The following is an 8,040-nucleotide window of genomic DNA, read 5'->3' on the forward strand; positions in this document are numbered from 1 at the left end:
ATACTTCAGTGAATAGGAACGTTGAGTTGAAGGCTCCCCAAGCGACAGAAATGCATGTGGTCTAGTTTACCTAGACAGCACAAAGAAATACAGAGCTCACGAACTGAATTCAAAATTTAAGCAAAGAAAAAGAATCGTAGCACAACAAACGGATAACACACACACAACACATTCACACTTTGAGATTCAAAATTAAAAAAGAAAAAAAAGACACCACGAAGGAATTATCCGATCGGGACGGAATACGGTTCGCACTGGCGGAATGTTACGTGATACCACGTACTCATACGTGACTATTACAGCGCCATCTGTCACAAAGTGAAAAAAGTGTTCCAACTAAAACACTCATATTTCTTTACGTACTACACGAATATGTAACAAAAAATGGGGGTTTCTATTTTTAAAAAACGCAGCTGATATCCGTTTGATCTATGGCAGCGCCATCCAGCGGGCCAACCGTAGTGCCATCTGGTTTCCCCCTTCAAGTTAGACGAGTTCCGTTCGTTGCAGTTTTTTCGTTTGATGCGTATTTCGTGAGATATTTCGCCCGGTCACTATCAGTAGATCACCCTGTAGATAAATTTCAGAAAACTGGATGATTTATTCAAGAGAAAGAGCTTCACATATTGAGCCAGTCAATAACGCGTTGGTCCACCTCTGGCCCTTACGCAAGAAATTATTGAATGTCTTCCGGAGGCATATCATGTTAAATTCTGTGCAATTGGCGCGTTGGATCATCCAAATCCCGAGCTGATTGGAGAGTCCTGCTCGTTTTGCTAGAAAAGTTCTCAGTTGCGGAGAGATCCGGTGACGTTGCTGGCCAAGGAAGGGTTTGGCAAGCGCGAAGGCAAGCACTAGGAACTCTCGCCGTCTGCGGGTGGGTATTATATTGCTGAAGTGTAAGCTCAGGATGGTTTACTATGAAGGGTACCAAATGGGGTTATAATATGATCGACATACCGCCTTACTGTAACGGTGCCGCGAATGACTACCAAAGAGGTCCTGCTGTGAAATGAAATGGCACTCTACAGCATCACTCCTGGTTGCCGCGCCATTTGTCGGGCGACAGACACAGGCTGGTACGCCACTGCTGTATGTGGCGTCTCCAGATAGGCCTTCGCTGGTCATCGGGACTTAATTCGAAGCGGAACTCATCACTGAAGCCAATTCGACTCCAGACAATGAGATTCCAAGCCGAATACGTGACTGGTGATGCCCCAGACAGCGGTGGGATACCAACCTCACCATCGATCGCCATATGGCGCGACAACCAGAGTGATGGTCTGGGATGCTATTTCATAACAAGACCCGTTTGGTTTCCATCCGGTGCACCCTTACGGACAGCTCTACGTCGACAACATTCTACACCCCGTCGCCGGATCACACTCAAAGTGAGAACGTTAGGTGTATCACAGGCAGAGCCCCCGAACCAGCTGGAGATTCTGACAATCTATGGACCAAATGGATAGAAGGTGGCACGATATCCCTCAGAACGACACTCAATAATGCTATCAATAACAAACCGAATAACGGCTTGCATAAGCGCCATAGGTGGACCAAAACTTTATTGAACTTCTAAATTTGTGAAGCTTTTTCTCTTGAATAAATCATCAAATTTTTCTGAAATTGGAATCATTTGTCTGTATAGCTGCATCGCATTTGCCAGTTTCCGTCCCATTGGGTAGTAAATATCGTCACACTCTGTAACTGAAATAGGTACTCTGGTGAGCATCTCAACTTCACAAAAAATCATTTCACAATCCAATTACCTACACTTACACTAAAGGAGATGGCCAGACAACCTCATCTTCCGACTACCCATCGAACAGTGCTATGCCACGCTACCGGACCGATGTCCACATGTAGAAGAGGCAGAGAAAATACTTTCCGGCTATCTGTTCCAACTTATACAATAGCTGTTAACCAGTTTCCCGTAATGTCTCTTTGGCTCAGCAGAAGCTGCTCAGCCTATACACAAAAGTTGGCTGAACTGCCACTACTACTCAAAGAATCCCTGCCCAAGAGCCAAAGTGCATCGAAGCACCACACACAGGCATTCACAGAAACACACTGTCTAGCAGACAAGAGAGTGTATGGATAATGGAAACACACAAACATGGAACGTAATAAACAAATGATAAAACATAACACAGTACTATAAATATACTTGGTATACCTACAAATGTATCAAATGTAAAGTTGAGAAATTGCAATATTTGTCTATTAAAGTGACGCTGTGGCAGACCCATGAAACACTCTGCTGCTCGTCCTGATCCCCAGAAACAAAAGTACAGATCTACCGAGAAACAGAGTCACAAATAAATATATAAGGCTGAAGGCAGCTCAGTAGACCAAATGGAACAACTCACGCTGAGACATATCAACGGAAATGGTGTTACACCATGAGCACTAAAATTATACTCCAGTTTTTTCATGTTGGTAGAAATATTGATTACAAAAAATGGTTAAAATGGCTCTGAACACTATGGGACTTAACTTCTGAGGTCATCAGTCCCCTAGAACTGAGAACTACTTAAACCTAACTAACCTAAGTACATCACACACATCCATTCCCGAGGCAGGATTCGAACCTGCGACCGTAGTGGTAGCGCGGTTTCAGACTGTAGCGCCTAGAACCACTCGGCCACCCCGCCCGGCTACTGATTACAGTTCCATCCGTACGTCTGCTTATTTTCAGATGAAGAAAAAGAACAAGTTGGAAGAGGAGACAGAGTTACGGGATAATGCAAGCTTCTAGTAGGAATGACACAGGAAGATGCCTGAGTTTATTACAAAACTCCCACTTTTTTGCGAATTGATTCTACTTCAGCCTACTTTTCATCACGACTACGATGTGATCTGAGTCTATACCTGCTCCTGGGTACGCCTTACAATCCAGTATCTGCCAGTGCCTGTCATGATGTCATCTAACTGAAATATTCCTGAACCACCCGACCTTTTCCAAGTATACCTCCTCCTCTAGTGATTCTTGAACAGAGTATTCGCTATTACTAGCTCATATATATTACAGAACTCAATTAGTATTTCTTTTCTCTCATTCCATGTCCCAAGCCCATGATTTCCTGTAACATTTTCTTCTACTCCTTCCCCTACCACCCCATTTCAGTCCATCACTATTAGATTTTCATCTTCCTTTACGTACTTTATTACCCTTTCAATACCCTCACCCTCATATACTTGCTTTCTCCCTCCCTCCCTCCCTCCCTCCCTCCCTCCCTCCCTCCCTCTTCAGCTTGCGACTTTCGCATGTATACCTAGACTAACGTTGTCTATACCATTTTCTGCTGCTGTTGATGCTCATCTGACCAGAACAGCTTTCCATTCCATTCCATTTCACTTCACTGGCACCCTACTATAACTAGACTGAGCTTTTACATTTCCCCTTTTTTAGATTTTGTAGCTTCCCAACCACGTTCAAGCTTCTGACATTCCACGCCCCGACTCGTAGAACGTTATCCTTTCGTTGGTTATTCTTTCTCTCGTGGCATTGATTCGTAAGTTGGCAGTCTTTGCTTGGGTCTGGGGATTGTCACATTGCAACGTGGGGGCTGGCCCTAAGCGAGCGCCATCAGGAGGCGATGGCAGGAGGAGAGAAGGATGTGAATGGAGTCAGTTGGAGCGCGCTGTCAGAAATACATGCATAATTGGTATGAGATGGACAGCTGTCAAAAGTGTACCGTAAGGAGTTGTCTAGTTGACTGTTTACCCTGTGAGTAGGAAGCATTTTATATAGAAGAAATCCGATGATGATTTAGCCGATGGATATACTGACGCCAATCGTTCAGAGCTCCCATACTGCACAACTTAGGTGTGGAGCTGGATGCGCAGAGGAAACGTTACATGTGAGTTTTTTGCCGAACATTATTGCTGTTTACCGTAGCTTGCCTGGCTTCGTTAGACGATCTCAAATGGTTCAAATGGCTCTGAGTACTATGGGACTTAACATCTGAGGTAATCAGTCCTCTAGAACTTAGAACTACTTAAACCTAACTAATCTAAGGGCAGCACACACATCCATGTTCGAGGCAGGATTCGAACATGCGACCTTAGCAGTCGTGCGGTTCCAGACTGAAGCGCCTAGAACCGCTCTGTCACAGCGGCCGGCTTAGACGATCTGTGCACTCTAATCGATGCGGAGCTGCCACACGTATTTTGTGTTTAGCGCCAGGTTGTCATTCATGAAGTGCGTGAGTGTTCTTCATAAGACCTTTCAGACTGTGGTTTTAATCTCTGTACTTTTTTGTATTACTCTAGTTTTTTGGTGTCAGCACGTGATTTTGCTGTGGCGCTTGTGACTGCGTTGCCAGCCTGCACTTGCACCAAACCTATATCATTACTTGTAGTACAGCTCATCATTTATAGGTTATTTGATCAAATTATTTGTTACTGTGCTGCAAATGGCTATTGAGAAGTTTGCTTGGCTGCTGAAACCTAGCGTTGCCATTTCTCCTTAAGATTTTGTTATTTAATGAATTTTGTAACTGTTAGTGTAGCTTAGGTTTTAGATTATTGGTTATTTCGTTGGTATTTGTCTTAATTGTTGGATTCTGATTTACAATGTTATACATTAATTCTGGGAAATCTTTAATTTCATGGTTTGAAGATGCGTGCGTTAAAGAGGAAAGTGCCGACACTATGAGCAAAGGGACTTTTTACTGAATGTTCCTGCGGTTGGGTTTTAATATTGTTTCCATTTCAGATGAGCCTATTGTGATATAATTTGTATTACTTGTATCGGCCTGGTTCAGACGGCGTCCGTGGACCATTACATTGTATACAAGTAAGGTGTCCACTTGGTTTGTTCGTACTGTCAGTGGATCCAACAGCCTTAAGATGATACGATTAATTCGTGCTACGTATTGTGTACATAGGTGGTAAAAATTTGATTGATGGTCCAAAGGAATACTTAACCTATAATGTGTTTTGAATTTTTATTTAACTGCCTGGGTAATTAACAAATGCATTATGAGAAAATTCTGTCGGTATTGCACCCAGTTCTCGCTCGAGTGCCGTGTGTGTAGCAGCTTATTGGAAGTCATTCATGCACTGTGGCAAAATCGGAAAAGAAGAACGATGCGTTAGAGGCGTGGTGCTACACAAGGATGTTGAATATAATACGGTGGACTGATAAATGTGGAGATCCTTTGCAGAACAGGCGAGAAGGAGAACACTGGAATCAGAGATCAATTCCGCTGTGAAAGGTTTGCGATCAGAGACGGTGGAAGATACAAATAAGACCCCTTCGACATTTCTAAAATCATTCGGGGAAGTGGGAACCAAACGACTATTCAAATTACTTTACACGATCTAAGAATCTGGAGACAAGCCATCACAATTTCGGAAAATTATCATCCACTAAATCCCGCAGTTGGCAAGGACAGATACATACGAGAGATGTCACACAATCAGTTTAACAAAACATACATCACAATTATTTCCAAGAATAATGTATAGAAGAATGTAAAAGGAAGTTTTTTTTTTAGATGATGGTCAGTTTGACACCATGAAAGGTAAGGACACCAGAGAAGCACTTCTGACGCTGCACTTGATAAGACAAAAAGTAAATGAAGATGCAACGTTCGTAGGAACTATCGGCCTAGAAAAAATCAAGATGTTCGAAAATCTCTGAAACCTAAGTGTAAGATAAACGAGTAACAAACAGTACGTGCATGTGGCAGGAAGGAACAACATGGGTAAAAAAACATCAATGGTAATATCCACGGACGACATTGCTGTCCTCAGCAAAGAGAGGAAAATCTGCAGAACATAGTGCATGGACTGAAATGTCTACTGATGACGCAATGTGGACTGAAAATAAACTGAAGAAAGGTCGAAGTAATGAAGAGTAGCCAGCACGAGATTAATGAGAAGATTATTATCAAAATTTGGAACGGCAAAGTAGATGAATTGAAGTAATCTTGCTACCTCGGAAGCAAAATAAACGATAGCGGACTGCGCGAAAAAGACACACACTGAAGAGATAAAATTCATCGTGTCAAGATCTTCTTTCGTCCAGCATACTGCAGCACCTAGATTTGGCTTTGGAATCCCCTGTAGACACACTGAACTGTGCTGTCTCTATAGCTGTCCATAATTGGGAAAATGTTGCCAGTGCAAGATTTCGTGCACGAACTGATCTATCAATTATGTCCCATAAATGTTATATGGAATACTTTTCAGGGCGATCTGGGTGGCCAAATCATTCGCTCTAATTGTCCAGAACGTTCTTCCAACCACTTGCGAACAATTGTGGCCAGTGATATGGCGCATTGTCATCCATAAAAATTCCATCATTGTTAGGGAATACGAAGCACATGGGTCTCCAAGTTGCCGGACATAACCATTTCCAGTCAATGATCAGTTTATTTGGACCAGAGGACCTATTCCCCTCCATGTATATGCAGCCCACATCATCCCCCAAGGAGCCTGGTGGGATTGTGTGGCTACCATATTTGCAGCATATTTTTCCTTCCGTGCTATGCTCTTGCCATTCTTTTTTCCCTCCCTTGGGGAACATGCCTGAGATGTTTTTGAGAATTTTCCACGTTGTCTGTCGCTGACATCAGAACAATCCCACCACTGTTTTTCGTTCCCTTTTCTTCCTTCCTTCCTTCCTTTCTTTCTTTCTCTTCTCCTTTCATTCCTCCGCTCCGGTTCTTCTTTTCCTACTTTCTCCCTGTGCACTCCTGACCGCTGGCCACGCGTCTGACGCGGAGCAGGTGACTGGGTACGAGGGATTCCCAGTCCCAGGTCGACAGGTAGGGTTTGCACATACCCTGGTACATGTGAGGCCCAGGGAGGGGTGATTGCCTGAGCTGCTACCTTCCCAAATTGTCGACTGGTCCCTCTGTCAGGTATTCGGGAGGTGTGACCTGAGGTGTGAACCATCACCTAAGACGGATGCACCCCCTTGTGAAGGGCGCCCCCAGTTGGAAGGAGGGCGCCATTGGAGACACTGGCAATCATGGGATTTTCTCGAAATGGGCCTATCATCTTCTCAATCAACGTCTACGAAACGTAAGCGAAATAAGGCTAAAGATACAATGTCCCTTTCAGCTGCACCACAGTTCCTCATGGTTTCAAATACTGAAGACGGTCAGTCCTTTGCAGTGGTAAATCAGTTTATTATTCAGAAAAGTATTGATACCATTGCTGGCCCTGTGAAATCCTACTCTCATTTATGGAATGGCACTTTGCTTTTGGAGGCTTTCTGATTCCCCAGCACAAGAACTGCTTGCACCTTGCTTCTTCACAGCTAACCCTGTTCGTGTTGAGGCCCATAAAACTCTGAATTCTTCCCACGGTGTTATTTACACAAGGCTGCTAGACGGTCTGACGGAGGCTGAAATCCAATATTACCTCACTGATCAGGGTGTCACTGCCGTCAATCGGGTGCCGAACCGCACTCTTGGTGCTCCCATCCAAGATCAAAACAAGCTATGAAATTATCACGGTCCGACCATACATTTTGAACCTGATGCTCTACTACCAGTGTCATCATTTCAACCACACTAGAATGTCTTGTTGACACTCAGCCAAATTTGTAACCTGTTGTAAGGATGTGCATGAGAACGATTGTCTGCCTCCTCCTCCCTGCTGTACCAACAGCAGTGGCGGCCATGCCGCATCCTCTCGGGGCTGTCCCGTGTATCTAGATAAGTGGGCTGTCCAGGTGATGCTTATAAAGGAAAACATGCCTTATCCAGTCGCTCGCAAGTTAGTGGCTAGTCGCAAATCCTGGGTTCTCTCGTGACGCTCATAGTTCTGTTCTTGTTACCTTTCGCTCCTTGAAGGACATGGCCACACAGGTCTCAAATTCAGCTCTGAGGTTGTTAAACATCCCAGTATCGAAGTAGCATCGCCATTGCCCCCCTTCCAGCTGTGCAACAAGCCATCAAACTTTCGCCGGTAGGCCGGAAAGGACAGGAGGAGTAATCCTGTGAACACTTCCTACATCCCTCCATCCAAACAACACCTAAGTCTTCCTCTGCTACAGGAATCTTGGCTGAACAGCCTTAT

Source organism: Schistocerca gregaria, chromosome 5 (genome assembly GCF_023897955.1).
Source record: "Schistocerca gregaria isolate iqSchGreg1 chromosome 5, iqSchGreg1.2, whole genome shotgun sequence".
Classification (NCBI taxonomy): Eukaryota; Metazoa; Arthropoda; class Insecta; order Orthoptera; family Acrididae; genus Schistocerca; species Schistocerca gregaria.